This window comes from Mus caroli, chromosome 12 (assembly GCF_900094665.2).
Source record: "Mus caroli chromosome 12, CAROLI_EIJ_v1.1, whole genome shotgun sequence".
NCBI classification, from domain to species: Eukaryota; Metazoa; Chordata; class Mammalia; order Rodentia; family Muridae; genus Mus; species Mus caroli.
Window position 1 is genome coordinate 49,886,405 of NC_034581.1, and position 18,641 is coordinate 49,905,045.

Here is an 18,641-nt window from a genome sequence, read left to right on the forward strand (position 1 = left end):
CATGATGATAATGGACTACACCTCTGAAACTGTAAGCCAGCCCACCATTAAATGCTGTCCTTTTTAAGAGGACAAGCATTATGGTCAAGCCAGGCGGCCTTTAATCCCAGCCCTTGGGAGGCAGAGGCAGGAGGATTTCTGAGTTCGAGGCCAGCCTGGTCTACAGAGTGAGTTCCAGGACAGCCAGGGCTACACAGAGAAACCCTGTCTCGGAAAAAAAAAAAAAAAACAAGTTGCTATGGTCATGGTGTCTCTTCACAGCAATACAGCAGTGTCTTGGACACCTTAGATGCCTGCTTGTTTTCTAATGAGACAGAAGAGGGGTGGATCCACATATGAGGAGAGGTGGGGAAGAATTGGGAAGAGTAGAGGGGGGAGAAACTGTAACCAGGTCATATTCTGTGAGGGGAGGAGCTATTCAATAAAAGGAAAAAGTTAAGTCTAACGCCTACATTTACTACATAACATTATACTATCCTAGAAGTTTTAGGACAGACCTTTTCAGTTGTACTTAATTTTATATTTCAAAAATGATGCTTTGTCAAGTCTGCATATGACTTAATTGTTGCCTCTCAATAAGTCTTTTGAAGTAAATTAACAAATCAGAACGAAATGTATCTATCAGAATATTCCAGTTGAATTTTTAAAATAGAATTTCCTTTAAGAAACTAAAACAATATAAGCCTGGGCTTATCTTTTAATACATACGGATGAAAGACCTGTATCCAAAATCACAAAGAACCAATACATAACAAGAAAGCCAAGCACCAAGTAAAAAGTCTGCAGGAGAGCGGAGACCAGAAGACATGCAAACAGCACAGAAGCATCACTAGTGTGGGACAAACTCAAGCACCAAGGAGCTGTTACTACAAGCCTGTTCAAATGGCCAAAACCCAAGATACTGACGCCATTAAAACTCAGCAAAGACAGGACTTCAGGAGCTCTCATCTACAGCTGGTAGAAGCACAAACTGCTAGTTTTGAAGACTGAATGGCAATTTCTCGTGGAGCATATAGGCATATAGTCTTAGCAAAATAACTGAAAACTGATGTCTACAAAATGTTAATCATAACTACCAAGACTTGGAAGAAACCAAGGTGCTCTTTTTCTTCTTCTTTCTTCAATTTCTTTCTTTCTCTCTCTCTCTCTCTCTCTCTCTCTCTCTCTCTCTCTCTCTCTCTCTCTCTCTTTCTTTCTTTCTTTCTTTTTCTAAATTTTAAATAGTGTGTGTGTGTATGTGTCTGTAGAAGGAGATCAGAGGGGTATCAGGTCCCCTGGAGCTTAAGTTACAGGCAATTGTGAGCTGCCTAATATGGGTGCTGGGAATCAAACTCAGGTCCTCTGCAAAAACAGCATATGAACTTAACCACTAAGCTATCTCTCCAGCTCCCAAGATATACTTTAGAAAGTGACTGTATATACAAACTGTGGTTCGTATAGTCAATGGGATATTACTCAGTAATAAGAAACAAGCCATCCAACCATGGAAAGATATAGAAGCGAGCCTTTGTGGAGAGACTATTCTGCATAATAGTATAATGCTGGATACCTGACATTAGGTGTTTGATAAAACCTATAGCAAGTTCAACACAGGAACCAAGCCTAAAGGAAACTGTGGACCGTAATTAATAATGATGCATCGATATTGGTCCATCAACTATAACAAATGAGCCAGCAATGCAAGATGTTAATCAGAAGGAAAATCATTATAGGACCAGGGGAAGGTGTGTGCCAACTCATGGTTCTGTCCATTTGTCTATAAAAAATCAATTACCATATATGCATATGTGTGTCTTCCACAAAACTAATCACTCTTTGAAAAACTTCCTTGAAGCCAGAAACAGTCCTCTATAAGAGGTAAGGTCTCATAACAGCAAGATAAGTTACTAAATGAGAGAGAGACAGGCGGGTAGACAGGCAGAGCTAGGGTTAGTTAGCACTGAGTTATGAAGAGGTCTGTGAAGCTGGCCTGATGTGGATTTGAATTCTGTACTTACTTATATGTAAGTTAACAAGTTGTTGAGGTTTCTTTGGCTTTGATTCCCTCAGTTGTATAATAAAATTAAAAAAAGAGATATATCTTGAACATTTAAAAAAATGGAAATGAGCCAGCAGGTGGTGGTACACACCTTTAGTCCCAGCACTCTCCAGGCAGAGGCAGGCAGATCTCTGTGAATTTGAGGCCAGCCTGGTCTACAGAGTGAGTTCCAGGACAGCCAGGGCTACACAGAGAAACCCTGTCTTGAAAAAAAATAAAAATAAAAAATTAATATCATCTTTCATTTCAGACTCTTCTTCCAAGACTTGTCTTCCAAGTACCTGGTAGATTTATTACTGTTTGATATAATTAGGAAACAGGTTGAAGTTTAAATTATCTATATTTATTGATTCATTCAATAAATAATTATGAGGTGCCTACTATGTTCTAGGCTCTGTTCTAGACACTAAGAGCCCAAAACACGGACAGAACAAAGTCCCAAATAACAATCCTATAAAGGGAGAGGAAGCAAATGCTGAACAAACATACATAATAAACTCTCAGAGAAAGATAAGGGCAAGGGGGAAAGCTGTATAAAGGCAGAACGAGTGTTTTTCTCCCTGAGCAGTCTCGGGGAAATGAAGGGGAAGGCGTGCCCGAGGGAGGAGTCAGTCTGTATAACAGAACAATGAGGGGCAAAGCCTCCCCCATTACCCGCCCCAGGAAGGAGTCAAGCCTTGCCGAAGAGGAGTGCCTGAAGCAATGCGAGGGAGAAGGGATGTGGCAGGGGGTGAAACAAAGAGACATACATGAGCCAAATCACTTAGTTCAGGCTTGGAATTCAAATCCCAAGAGAGAAGAGAAACCACGGGAGATTTTAGAACTAGGTAAACACTGTGATCAACTTGTATCTAAACAATTCTACTCCAAGGGATATGGGTAGCTCAGTTGGTAGAGCATCAGGCTCTTAATCTAGGGGGTCCAAGGTTCAAGGCAGAAGCTATTTTGAGCTCCTAAATAAATGTGAGTCCAAGCATGATAAAGGTAGAACCCTCCCACCTAAGTAAGACCCACAGAGTTAACAAAAAATGAACGAGGCCGGGCGAGGTGGCGCGGGCGAGGTGGCACACGCCTTTAACCCCAGCGCTCGGGAGACAGAGGCAGGCAGATTTCTGAATTCGAGGACAGCCTTGTCTACAAGTGAGTTCCAGTACAGCCAGGGCTACACAGAGAAACCCTGTCTCGAAAAACCAAAAAAAAAAAAAAAAGGAACGGAAATAAAATCAGACACCATCCAAGCAGTGTCAAATCATCTCCAAGATAATTCCTAACATTTTCAGGGAGGAGGAAGCCACCTGTAGTTGGGGGAAAAGCGCTAATGGGTGGGGGTGAGTATTATATGAACAATACAAAACCACATAATAAAACCCATTTTGTATAATTAACATGTGTTAATAAAAATGTTTTTAAAATTGAATACCAGCAATAGCCATATGATTGGTTAAAGACATAAATATTGTAATAGTATTTCATCTTGATGTGATTATGAATAAACATAAGTATAAATTACCCAAAAGTATCTAGGACCTCCCACAAGTTTTATTGCTCACCCTCCAAAAAGAAGATACATTGAAAGTCTAATCCCCAGTGGCCCAAGATGTGATGATATTTGGAAAGAGTTCTTGCAAATGTAGCTGGTAAAGATGATGTCACACTGAAGTGCAGGAGACCACTTACTGAATGGAACCCTGGTGTCCTTACAAAGAAAACAATCTCATGGAGACAAAGGATGCAGTAAGAAAGGCATGGGAAGACGGAGGGGCAGAATAAAACAGCACTGCCCCAAGCTCAGTCAGAAGCTCACACAAGGCAGAGGGGGACTCTCACGGGGTTCATAGGGAGCACAGCCCTGCCAACACCCTCACTTTGGACTTCTAACTTCTTCTTTTTTTTTTTTTTTTTAAGATTTATTTATTATATGTAAGTACACTGTAGCTGTCTTCAGACACTCCAGGAGAGGGCGCCAGATCTCGTTACGGATGGTTGTGAGCCACCATGTGGTTGCTGGGATTTGAACTCTGGACCTTTGGAAGAGCAGTTGGGTGCTCTTACCCACTGAGCCATCTCACCAGCCCCTGGACTTCTAACTTCTTACGCAAAGCATCCTTTCTCCTCTCCACCTACTTGCCTCCCAAGGGCTGGAGGATACTGAATCAGCCCATCTTTAGGCAAATCCATTAGGCAACCAAACACCCAGCCCCATTTCCATAAAGACACAGGTTAGGGGACGCTTGGTTGCAATAACGGTATAGAGTTGACTTTTCTTTTGTTGTATTCAGCACAGAAAAGGGAAGCTCTATCCCAGAAATCCTTGCGATCCACACCTATCCAGAAACCAGCCTCTGGTTCTCTCTGTGGGAAATGGGGCCACTAAGAGAAAGTCATCAGTGAGGGAATTACTTTCTGGTAGCATGTTTAATTACGATACAGCCACGACTGTCTCTTACATAGGAATCCAGCATGCCAAGATTTACAGCCCTTAGCAGTTTTGCCTTTGTTGTGTCAAGCAGCCTTCTTTCTGATGTTTGCCTGTGGACCTCTGTTCAACTGTGTCATACTGCCCCCTACTGCTTGGGTGTCATAACGTCCTCCTGGCTGTTCCTACTTGCTGGTTCTGAGATGTGGCTTTGGCAGGGATTTGAAAGCCTGACATACTGAACGCAGACCCTCGGGGATGCAGGGGAGATGGGAATCTTTTTTATTTTTAAACCCTTAACAAAAAGCAGTGAACAACATAGCTATGTTTGTTTGGAAACACAACCATCCCACTTGCTTCAGCTTGGGAGGAAAACCAAGCTTGCAGAATAAGGGGATAGAGAGTTGTCCTCCCTTTTCATGATGTGACAAGAGAAAACCCATGGAAGAGAAGCTGATGACATTTTAACTAATCCAACCAGCCAGAAGAAAAGCGCAGTATTACAAAGGGGGCCCCAGAAAGGGTGGGCTTTCCTTCCCGCACCAAAGACACAGCACAGGCCTTTGCAAGCCCTTGCCGTGTGCGCGCGCACGCGCGCGCGCGCGTGTGTGTGTGTGTGTGTGTGTGTGTGTGTGTGTGTGTGTGTGTGCCCAGTCAGCCCCTCTCTGCTGTGGCTTCTTTGCACCTCCACAGCGCTGTGGCCCCCCGGCCTGTAGGAAGGGGAAAACTGGAAGTGAGTGGTTCAGACTTTAAAGCAAAAAACTGATTCTCAAAGTACTCTGCTGGGCCTCTAGAACAAAAACAGAAACTCAGAACATATTCCCCAGCCCCAGCTGGTGGTTTTAAAGATTGTTAGATAAAAACAAAAGAAAAAGCCTAACTCTGCTATCCAGCAGCAAAGCTTCCGTGGTACCCAGCGTACACTGAGCCCACATAGGCCTTCCGATTGCCCACCCATGCACCTGCATTTGGCCTTTGGCCTTAGTTTGGCCACAGACATGCGTCTCCAGTTGGTCCAGTACTGACTCTCAGGGGACTGAGGTTCCTGTGGCCCTTGGGTGGCAGGAGCCTTGCTTTTATACCTGTACTCCTTGTACACCGATATGTGGGGGCTGGGAGGTGTGCACACGGGGCAGGGGTTTGGTCCTGGGGCAGTGTTCAGTCCTTGGGTCAATGGTCCCTAGGGAAGGAGGGTTGAGGAAGAACACCTACCCTTATCGCACAGAGTGTCTCCAAAACTCTGCCACAAAAGATTAAATATTGCATGGTCCAAGAGAATAGGCCAGCTGCTGTCTTTGGCTCTCCTCCATTTCTCACTCCCATTCATAAAATCTTTAAAGAAGTCATGTGCTGCTTTCTCACAGTATGGATCAAACTGCTCTCTGAGACAGGAGGAAGTTGGCTTTAGATGCCAGTGGCTAGAAATGTCTTGACCTGTCTTTCTAGCTACTTTGTTGCCTCTTAACTCTCCTTACCTAACCATTCCCAAACTATAACCCGGCCTCTCAAGTGGTGACATCATGCAAGGGAGGCAGCAGGGTTACAAACTTTACTATCTGGCGTGGGTGGGTTTAACTGACACAGCACTCCCAGAGACATGTGGCTACATACAGCACTGGCTCTTCCTGAGACCTGGGTTTGAGTGTTGAACATATGACAGTGTTTGGGAAAGTCATTTAGGAAGGGAACCCAACTGATGTTTTTTTCTTCTGCTTTTTGTTGGTTTTGCTGTCGTGGTGGTGGTCATGGTGGTGGTGGTGGGTTTCTTCCTTTGTTTTGTCTTATAATTTATTTATATTTTCATGTGCATTGGTGTTTTCCCTGCATATACGTTTGTGTAAAGGTGTCAGATCCCTGGAACGGGAGTTAAAGACTGTTAAGAGCTGTCCTGTGGGTGCTGGAGATTGAACCCAGGTCCTCTGGAGTGCTCGTGACTCTGAACCATCTCTCCAGCTCCTGTTTTGTTTTATTTTGTTTTGTTTTGTTTTGTTTTTTGATTTTTACATGGTGTCTCACTGTGTAGCTGTTGCTGGCCTGGATCTCACTATATAGGCTAGGCTAGCCTCAAACTCACAGAGTTCGTCATGCCAATGCTTCCTAAGTGCTGGGATTGAAAGTGTGATCACCATGTCTGACTAGCTACCTGGGTTTTGGAAGGTGGTTGGTTGGTTGGTTGGTTTGGTTTGGTTTTTGGTTTTGGTTTTTAAAACCCAGTTTCTCTGTGACAGCCCTGGCTATCCTAAAACTCACTTTGTAGACCAGGCTGGCCTCAAACTCACAGAGATCTACCTGCCCCTGCTGGGATTAAAGGCATACACCACCATACCCAGCCTAGCTTGCTGTTCTTAAATGATATTTTCTTAATTTTCCACAGGCCAGGTACAGTTCTGTTACTTTTCCGATATTATTTCATTTCATGATACATCTAGCAACCACATTCCCATCTTACAGATGACATTCAGAGATGAAAGCATTTATAACAACAGAAAGCAGTTTGGGATGGTCACACAGCTAGTGTGCTGGGTAGTCTTACTTCAACCTGACACAGGTTAGAGTCATCAGAGAGGAAGGAGCCTCAACTGAGAAATAGCAGGGTTTCTATTCCTGCACAAACATCATGATCAAGAAGCAAGTTGGGGAGGAAAGGGTTTATTCGGCTTACACTTCCACACTGCTGCTCATCACCAAAGGATGTCAGGACTGGAACTCAAGCAGGTCAGGGAGCAGGAGCTGATGCAGAGGCCATGGAGGGATGTTCTTTACTGGCTTGCTTCCCCTGGCTTGCTCTCTTATAGAACCAAGTCTACCAGCCCAGAGATGGCATCACCCACAAGGGGCCTTTCCCCCTTGATCACTAATTGAGAAAATGCCTTACAGTTGGATCTCATGGAGGCATTTCCTCAACTAAAGCTCCTTTCTCTGTGATAACTCCAGCTGTGTCAAGTTGACACAAAACTAGCCAGTACAGCCTCCATTCAGGAAAGCCTGTATGGCATTTTCTTAATTAGTCATTGATGGGGGAGGGCCCAGCCCATTGTGGATGGAGCCACCTCATGGCTGCTGGTTCTGGATTTTATAAGCAAACAGGCTGACCAAGCCACGATGAGCAAGGCAGTAAAAAGCACACCTCCATGGCCTCTGCATCATCTCCAGGTTCCTGCCCTGTTTGAGTTCCTGTCCTGATTTCCTTCAATGGTGGACAGAGCTGTGGAAGTATAAGCCAAATAAACCCTTTTCTCCCCAAGTTGCTTTGGTCAGGGTGTCTTCTCACAGCGATTGCAACACTAAGACAGCCAGTAAGCGTGATTTGATCAGGTCGCAAAGCTAGTTGGTGTGCTTAAGCAATCACAAAGCATTATGACTGGTACTAAAGGGAAACCTGCCTGCCTCAGGTCAGTGTCCTCTCAAGCTCCAGCATGGCCAACATGTCACCATCTCCTCACTTTAAGTACACAGCAACGGACATTACATCACTGGAACTTTGCTCTTAACGGGCAGAATGGCTCTCAATGCTTCAGATACCGTAACTGAACATTTGTTTGTGGTGTAAAACACCGTGAAGATTATACTTGGCTCTGGATAAAAATGTTAAGTCTGGGAAAGGGTATTAGCCTGAAGAAAAGTAAACCTACTACTGGGAATTTGGGGATTTGAAAATATCTGGGAAGTCAACAATTTTATGGGGTATATTGAGGACATCTATAAACAGTTATGCATGTATATAAATACAACATATTTACTTCTTGGCCCCAAGAGTCTCATACCATGAACCCACTGTATAACAGATAAAATATTCTGTGTAACCCCACTGAGGGTTTTCAGTGAAGCAGCCAGAGCCCGAAGAAGCTAAACTGGAGCGAAGCCTTAAGTGATGAACACAGATGGGAAGAATTTTTAGGCAGATGAAACAGACAAAGACTCCGAGGCATAAATGAGTATAACAGGCCTGGTGAAATCTTTCCCCTCTCTGCATGCGTGTGTCCATGTGCAGTATGGGGAAGGGGCATATATGCACACCCCCACTTTTACATGTGTCATGCCTTCCTGTAATACCCTCTTCTTTCTTTTCTGAGACAGTGTAAACCTGAAGCTCACCATGTCAGTCAGCCCTGGGGGTACAGACATCCACTACCACACCCAGATTTTACAGCATGCTGGGGGTTGAGTCAGGGGCTCAGGCTTGGGCAGCAAGCACTTTGCCCACTGAGCTGTCTCTCTTGCCCCAGGAACTTCTTTAATTAATTTCTTAGGTTAACATACACAGCAATATGTTTCATCATGGCATCTTCAGTGTTGGTATAATTTTTTCTCATTCTTTCCCCTCCTCTACCTCTTTCTTCCCACCCATGCCCCCTTCCAACCTGCTCCAACTGGTTCTCTTCCTTTCCCAAGTTAGTTCCTCCTACTTCTTTACCTCTGTATACCATCAGTCTGTTCTCATTCCTGTTAAGACCTCTTCTGGGGAGGTGAATTGGCTGTGCAAACATGAGAACCTGAGTTCAAATCCCAAGCACCCATGTAAAAAGCCAGGAGTGGCTGTACGGATCTGTAAACCAGTGCAGGGACCAGAGGATCTTTGGGGGCTTGCTGGCTACTAACCTACTGCCAAGTTCAATGAAAGACCCTGCCTCAAAAGGACAGGCAGAGAAAGATAGAGCAGGACACCCAATATCCGTCTCTAGCCTCCGCAAGCATCCACCCACACATACATACATACTTTCACACAGACACATGTATGAACAAAATAAATAAAAATCTCAAAAGATCTTCTCTTCTCACAATCTTTTTTCTACTATTATGATCTACACATATATATATAAACATAATATATGTACAAATATCTAAGCACACATATAAATATACAGTGTATATACATATATTTACATACAACATATATAGTTGTATGTAACAGTAGTTGTCCTGTGTCTGATTTATTTTACTTAAAATAATTTCTAATTTCATTTTCTTTTTCCTTCACGGAGTCATAAAATCCCATTGTGTATATGTTCAGCACACCCGTCATTCATCTGTTGATGGACATCTCTGCTGGTCCCATTTCCTAGATATGGGGGATCAAGCTGTAGTGGACACAGGGTGAGAGTATCTCTGCAGTGTGTTGTCTTGAGGTCCTTCAAGCATACATCCAAGAGTGGTGTAGACGAAACTCAGGCAGTTTATCCTGGGCCACAAGCAGCATGAGGGTGAGAACTGAGTCTTGGTGTATTCAACTGTATCCCTGGGCACCAGCACACAGTGGGCACACAAACACTATTGCTTGATGGAATGAAGGGGGCAGGGTTAGGGAAGAGTAGATAGGAGCAAGAGAGAGGACTGAACTGAAGAAATACAGAACAAAAGCCTTTAATCCCAGCACTCAAGAGACAGAGGTAAACCGATCTCTGTGAGCTTAAGGCCAGCATGGTCTACATACAAAGACATTGTCAAAAAAAAAAAAAAACAACAAACAAACAAAAAACAAAACAAAACAGAATAAAAAAACCCTCTCAAGAAGTTGAGATGTTTACAAAAGATGTTTACTTGAGGTTGAATGGGTAATGTGGTTGGGAAAACTAGAGAGAGCAGAAGTAGGAAGGGCGCTAACCTAAGTTAAGATGAAGAGTCTAATAAAATAGTGAGCCAGACAGTGGCCCTTAAGACACTCGTGGAGATGTACAGTGACAGCTTGGAATATGAATCAGTGCTCAAGCAGTGCTCAAGCTAGGCGGGAGAGGACAAAGGCTAGAACCTAGAGTCCTCGGGAAGGCAGTGTGGCAGCCTGAGCCTAAGAGGAGCCCTAAGTGGGCTGCAAGCTAGCCTGATGGGTAAAGGCTAGCCATTAAAGCTGGCAGCCTGAGTTAAATCCACAGACAAGTAAAGGTATACACATGTATAAAGATGTATATACACATATAAATGTGGGTGTGTGTGTGTGTGTGTGTGAGAGAGAGAGAGAGAGAGAGAGAGAGAGTCAGGGGATGGTAGAAGAAATGGGTGAAAAGATGAAAAACATAACAAGAGACATTTGAAAGGGCAAAGTTCATATCATGTTGATATGGGTTTCCATTTATGTAAAGAGACGCTATGACCAAGACAACTCTTATAAAGAACAACATTTAATTGGGGCTGGCTTACAGGTTCAGAGGTTCAGCCCATTATCATCAAGGCAGAAGAGCATGGCAGCAACCAGGCAGGCACGATGCAGGAAGAGTCCCAAGAGTTCTACATCTTCATCCACAGGAAGCCAGGAGCAGACTGGTTTCCAGGCAGCTGGGAGGAAGGTCTCAAAGCCCACACCCAAAGTGACACACTTCCTCCAGCAAGGCCACAGTGCCACTCCCTGAGCCAAGCATATTCAAACCACCACAGTTGTAATCGTGGAGAAAACAGAAATAATAAATACAGAAGTCAAAATCCCTTGAGGGACCCTGAGAAGCAGTAGTTTAGTTAGAAATGCAGGCGTTGACATGATTTAAGAGGAGATGGCAGAGATTAAGCTCAGTATGTGAAATACAACCCTGGTAAGCTCAAATAATATCTGCGTCTAGATGGTGCTCTGTATGGCACAGAATAGAGTTGCTTTTTTAAAGGTTGTGTGTGTGTGTGTGTGTGTGTGTGTGTGTGTTCGTAGGCTCAAGAAACATGGTATATGTCCACCAAGCAACTTTAATTGAAGTATAGAATTTCAAAAGCAAAAGAAATAAGATCATTCAACACACATATACATTATTCATGTTCTGACTACAGTATATCGTAATGTTGGTCTTTTCCCCTTTCTGTTGACTGGAATGTGGGTGGGTTCTGGTAGCTGGAACCATTTCCTAAACACAATGAGAGCTGCGTGCTAAGGAAGGCAGAGCAACCAGACAGGACTCTGAACCTGTGACAATCACATGAGCACTGGTTGCCTGTCCCTAGAAGACCACAGTTTGATTCCCAGCACCCACATGGCAGCTGACAATGGGTCTGTAACTACAATTCCCAGGGGATCTGATGCCCTCTTATGGAGTCCAAGGATATTGCATGCTCACATGGTGCACAGATATAACAAATATACATGCAGGCAAAACATTCACACATAAAAATAAATAAATAAATCTCCCTCAAAAAATGTTATATATAATATATGTGTATATGTAATGTGTTTATGTACATGTATACACATATGCTCATAAAATTATATTTTCTTCTTGCATAATTTATAAACTATCAATGAAATTATTATTTTAAAATCTTAATTTTTTTTAAAACAAAGCCATCTACTAGCAAGAAGTAAAGGTGCCACCATGACAGCCTCGGGTCTTCATGAGAGTCAGCAGAAGTCCAGGAACTCTGTGAGACAGAAGTAATCAAATGCCTCCAAATATTTAATTTCCTATTCCAGGAATGCGAACAGGTGTAATTAAAATAACACTTTTTTAATTAAGTGACCTCTCTTGACCAACCATCTGTGAATAATTCAGGTTTCCCCCTTATTATTACTGTAAAATTAAAACGAGGTCGTATAAGCAGGAAGGTCCTCTTTAACTATCTTTAAGCCCCAGCCATATATATTTCTCCACCAGTTAAAAATCCTTAATGATACAAAAAGTCTGTCAAGCATAACTTCCGCAATTCATTTGCCTGAAACCATCAATATTTTATCATGCCCTTGCAGTTGGCTTTAATTTAACAGTCCAGGTTACTAATCAAACAAACACCCAAGTCATTAAAAGTTAGCGTGCCATTTAGAAAGTGCATTTCACGTTTATTAAAATATCTTTCATGCAGCCATTAGAAACCTAAAGTTTTAATTACAATCAGATATTTAGTTCTACTCCAGTTGTGGATGTGGCACTTGGTTGCCACTGCCCTGATTAATCTTCCTGGCCGAGTTCATCCATTACCTTCTGAAATTATTTTCCTCTCAACTTCTTCAGAATTCATCTTTCTACCGAACCCCGCCACCCACACAGAGAATGTATCTGAAAGGTGTGCAAAATAACCACCCCAAAGATAACCCATTTAAAAGATTTCCATTTCAAATGTAATTTACCTTTCATAAAATATCTAAGAGGTGTCATTCAGCAAGGCAAATTGAAATTGAGAATTCGCTCTCTGTATCTTTATTGTCGATTTTCATTATATCTTTTTCTTTCTAATGATGGGGAAAATTCAATGAGCATTTTCTTATAATTTCCTAACAAAGTGATTCAACTAAGTATGACTTTTGTTTGGCTTTTTTTTTTTTTGGCCTGGGCTTCCACTAACATTCCATGACCAATATGTAAAATCAATCAGATTTGGTGCTGAATCAGGATCCTGTGAATGACTGCATTTAAACCTTCCACCACACACAGATGGGTGCACCAAGACACATCGTAGATGGGGTGTCGCTCCTATGATGACTGTGGGCTCACTTTTACCTTAAAGCTCCTTGATAGCGTGCCTTTTAAAATGCGCTTGAGCACCACAAGCTTCTCTTCTTTAAGCTTAAACTTTCTGTCCATGGTTTATCATAAATAGCACCCAAAAAATTAGATTGAATCGGATTATCACCTTCAACATTCAGAAATGTCTAGGAAATGTGTAGGCAACCCTGCTGATTTGTAAAGCCCATTGTCTGTGTGACTGGAACCTAACATAATCGTCTCCAAGGATCATATTTTCCAATTGCCCTGGCCTTCCATGTTTCACCTGGCGCTTCTTCCATGGCCTTCCAACATCATTCACAGGCTCTACAGAGTGCTCCCACTCTAGTATACCTTCCTTTACCAGCTAAGCAATTCATGTACCCAAGATTTAAGAAACAGCCATGGACTTTGCCTCTCGATAGGAGAGGTGTCAAAAAAAAGAAAATGTCCAAAAGAAAAAGACAAAAAAAAAAAACAACAAAAAAAAAACTTTTTATCCACCATTAATCTACCATAAGTGCTACAGGCTAAGTATTCTTATTTTACAAATGACTACGCTAAAGATGGGTGAGAAAAATCAGCTTGCTCCAAATCCAAACCACCAGTAGTCCATTAGGGTAGCACCAAAATTGTAACGTAATGATCCGTCTGCTGATTAAAATGCTATCAGTGTCTGGAAAAGCAAAGTAGGGGCCCATGGGGCCCTGTTTTCTATCAGCTACAATTCAGGCTTCCTCCTTTCTCTTCATCCCTGCTCTCAGATGATAGATTTCTGCACCTTGTATTCCATGAGCAAATAGCCACATACTACAGCGGTCTCATAATGGCAGCACTGGAGTCACATCCACTCATGAAAGTGCAGGTGACATGCTGTCTTGGAGGAGAAGAAAACAGAGAGAGAGAGACTGCTCTTTTGGACCAACATGGGAAAACCACTTGGTAAAGATGAAATGACAGGAACCTCGGGGAACAGATGGACTTTGTCATCCTAAACTGATGGCTTTGAGTGGAGAGAGAGCTGGCACTAGTGGATGCACACTCACCCTCTGCCAGGAAGAGAGCACAGCGGTGGGACCTCGGGCTGTGGTTCTATGAGGGAAGATTATATAGGAAGGTGAGGTCTTTTTAAAACAAAGCTCTCCCCAGGAAAGCCCTATGAATGGGAGAAGCAGGACAAGTGGTAAAAAGAACCACTGTATTTGCCCGTGGAGCAATGATCTCAATTCCAGACACTGAAAGCAGTGTGCTAGGGCATTAGTGATGCACACCTTTAATCCCAGCACTCAGGGAGGCAGAAGCAGGCAGAGCTCTGTGAGTTCAAGGTCAACCTGGTCCACAGAGTGAGTCCCAGGACAGCCAGAACTACACAGAGAAATCCTGTCTCAAAAACAAAACAAATAAACAAAAAACAAAAAGAAACAAAAACAAAACAATCCAGTGTCCTGATTCCTATGGGGCAAGAATGCAGCTAGGACTTAGTTGAATTCCCTATTTCATAATCCATTACAAGGAAGGTGTTGGTCCAGGGTCTGTAGGCTCACCCGAGAGCTCACCATGAAAAGGATCCACTTCCACCCTCAGTGCTGTTGGCATACATAGTTCCATCCAGGTTGGCCCAACATTGTCCTCTTCATTGCCAGGTACTTTGCAACACACACACACACACACACCTCCAAGTGAGCCAGGAAAAGCAAAGAATATGGAGGTCCCAGGCTTTCACACCCTAATATGGTACTAACACCCCCATCACCCTTGTCATAATCTACTGGTCATTCAAAAGTCACTCTGTCTGTTCCACACTCAGTGAGAGGCAATCACACCAGGTTATGATTATCAAGAGTCAGGAATCACATGGAGTCATTTAGAAGCCACATATGACGAGATCCCTCTCCAAGTCCTAGGGAGAATGGCTCTAACATTATGCTGCCGGAGAATGCTGGAGAACCGGCTACATCTCAGAGTTGCTCTATAGCCATACCTGACAATCTGTTAAATATCAGAGCAGTGGAGCACAAACTCAGGCGTATCCAGCAGTTTGTGCACACACAGGCTCTAAGGGAAGATGTAATGACCTGGTATAAAGCAGGCAGTAGCACTGGTTTTCAAGTGTCCTGGTTTCTCTGGGGCAAGAATGCAGCTAGGACTTAGTTCTCTATTTCACAGTCCATTACAAGGTTGTAATAAAGGTGTTAGTCCAGGGTCTATAGCTCACCTTGGAAAGGTGAGGGTTTACTGGAACTCTCTAAGCCATATAGATCCATCAGAGCCAAGAGTAACCTGAAAGGCCACATGTGGACCCTCCAAGATAGAGCTGAGACCCAGGGCTGATGATGACTCTAAAGGACAGGAAGGAACTGGGAAACCACTCATGAGACAAGCTGGGTGACTCTGGGGAGAAGGTGAAATCTGGTACTGTCCTGTGGATTTGATATGCGATCATGAACATGTAATGGTATGAGCTAATCTACCTCCCTTTACCTTATTCATCTACCAGATATTGCAAGAGTAAATAAGGCACACAAGCAAACCCACAGCCTAAAAGATCATGAGGAATTAAAGGGAAGCTCAAAGAATAAATGTTAAAAAGGGGTCTGTGGTCATTTCCTCCCTCTAGCCTGACCCTTACGGAGGCATTTCATACAAGCACTCTACCACCGAGCTACATCCCAACACAGACACAAGCATTTTCAGAAGCCAATCAAAAATGCTAGTGCCTCCTCTGGATCCCTAATGTTATCAAAACACACAAATAATTATAAAAAGCACTGCTGAGCTGAGTAAGTCAAATCCAGTCCTAGCCTGTGCTACTGAGCCTCAAGATTACTGTCATAGCCTATGCCATGCCAAGTTTAAGATACACATCACAATAAGAGAAAGCACTCCTGTCTCCTATCTGGATGAGAAATAATCCATTAACGCCTCTCTTATAATTGTCCTTATTATACTACATACTCTTGATTGTAGAACTGACAACCTCTCATGTGGTCACACAATTAATTCTGCCTGTGGTCTCTTCTGTAGTAGAGAGTAATAACTGCCTACGCACTTCCCCAGAAAGCCTTCATTGCCAGAGTCCACTGCGGCACTGCCTGCCTGTCTTTGAAGTATCTAGTAAATCATGATGATTTGACTTTTTCTTATGCCTTCCCATTGCCCAATTTCAGGCAAATGTATGGCTTCCTTTTGAATGTACTCCATATTTTTCCTGCTGTCTTTTATTCTAGAACTAAATCAATTCTGAAAGCTTTCTGGGTGATTTTGAAGCCTTGCATCCTCCCCGGTATAAATGAAAGAGATACAGGGTGTGAAGGTACTCCGTTGATGGTCTGGGGTAGAGGCTTCTTACACTGAGGCATGCCTGGCATTCTGGGTTTCTCTTTAGAGCAGGGTGCCTGTGAAAGTCATTGACAGTAAAATGGCTCCATCTAGTGCTCCAGACGAGTATCAACAGCTACAAGAGAAGGGTCTGGAGAAGACTGTAAATCAATGCACTGCGGAACAACTGCAGCAAGGGGCAGAGCCAACGCAATTTAATAACGATAGGTCAATTGACCAGGGAACCATAACTCTTAGTACATTGACTGGGCCATTGGAACAGCTTAACAAATAACAGAGATGTTGTCAAGAGAGAGATTGACTTTGTCCTAAATGTGGTAAGCCCCACGAAGGTCTGGGATGAGAAAAGAACCAACCCAAGCACCTGTGCCATGCCAGTCACCAATCTAAGCATTTTCATACATCCTCCATTATTAATCATAGCCACAGTGTGAGGCAGAAATTATTGTCCCCATGGTACAGACAAGAAACTGAGGCCCAGAAAGGCTACCATCTTACCCTAGGGTCACAGATCTGACACTAAGCACACTATCTCCCTTGCACTAGTCCCAGGGAGGGAGTGCCGTGACCTTGTTATCCCCTCTCTCATTGATCACCGTGGGGAAGAGCAGGAAGGTCTGTCTACTCTGTAACACACAGCTCTGCTAAAAGATACTCGAACTGGAATTTACAAGTCCTAGGACATAAAAGGACTCAGTGGCAAATGCACTTCTTGACGTTCCACATGAATATTCTCTCTTGTTTTGCCTTGTTGTCTGGCTTAAAATCAGGAGTTCCTTGGAACCCACAGCTCTTATCTAGATATGCCTCAGTCATGATAATGTGACCAGTGGCTGCATCAAGACCACAGTGGCCAGGCGTGGTGGCACACACCTTTAATCCCAGCACTTGGGAGGCAGAGGCAGGTGAATTTCTGAGTTCGAGGCCAGCCTGGTCTACAGAGTAAGTTCCAGGACAGCCAAGGCTACACAGAGAAACCCTATCTCCGGGGGAAAAAAACACAGTAGAAGGTCCTTCTTCACACTATTATTTCTTTGGCATGATAAACTTTCCAAGCTTCTGCCAACAGAGAAGAATCCAAAGAGAGAATCCTGCCTTACAGGTAAGAAGAGGGCAACTGGGCACAAAGAACAGAAGTGGGCTGGGGAGATGGCTCAGCAGTTAAGAGCACTGACTGCTCTTCCAGAGGTCCTGAGTTCAATTCCCAGCAATCACAAGATGGCTCACAACCATCTGTAATGAGATCTGATGTCCTCATCTGGTGTGTCTGAAGACAGCTACAGTGTACTCATATTCATAAAATAAATTAATTAATTAAAAAAAAAGAACAGAACAGAAGAAGGCTGCCAGGGATTAAGCCTCTCTCAGACTGTCACTTGGCCAGGGCACTCCCTCCGTTAGCTAACCAGCACACCTCTTAAGAAAAACACAAACCAGAGAGAAGAGGTAAAAACAAAGTTACTCATTTTCCTAAACATTAAGACTGTATCAGTTATTTGTTACTGCTGTAACATAAACAACTTAAGCAAGGGTTGATGTAGGCTGGTGGTTGGTGGGTACCTCCCCTCTGGTGGGAAAAGCATAACAAGAAGGTGGGATAGGAGTGTGTTCAAGCAGGATGCAGAAGGGAATGAATGAGCTCTGTGTTATCCAGTCTAGGACCCCAGGCCTCCCCCATTCAGGGTGGGTCTTCCCTCTTCAGTGAAACCTATCCAGAAATGCTCTCACAGCACACCTAGATGTTTGTCTCCTATGCAATTATAAATCTCGCCAAGTTGACAAGATTAACCATCACAGAGTAGAGAATTTACAAGGCATTACACTTTCATATGTGTAAGTTATGCTTAACTCAGTGGCTAAATCTATTAGGTAAATAAATCAAGGAGCTAATTAAAGAAATACACCAGACAGTATTTTATTATTATTTTTGTATCCTGGTACCACTAAAACCTCTGAGCAAGGCCCACAGAGCTGTGGTGAGCTGTGGTAACATGCATTCGAGTCGAGAGCAAACCCAGGCTCCGTGGGTTGGTGATTCATTCCGCAGTTACTAACAGCAGAACAGGTTTGAGAGGCTCCAGAACCCTTCCAGGTCTGCTTAGGACAATGTCTGCTGAGCGGGCTTTAGAATCCACAAATTTCTAAGACTTCTGCCTATGCTGACGGATATATCATTCCTTGCCCTGGAATCCCACTTTCTCAATGAATCCTAATCAGAGTCAAAATAACTGCTGGGCAAAGGAATGCCAGTGTCCAAAGTATGAAAACATCTGTCTAGATAAAGGGGAAAATACAGTAATGATAGATATTGCCTTACTTATTATTATTCGGTGTCACCAAATGAAAAGAAATTCTGGCCGGGCGGTGGTGGCGCACACCTTTAATCCCAGCACTTGGGAGGCAGAGGCAGGCAGATTTCTGAGTTCGAGGCCAGCCTGGTCTACAGAGTGAGTTCCAGGAC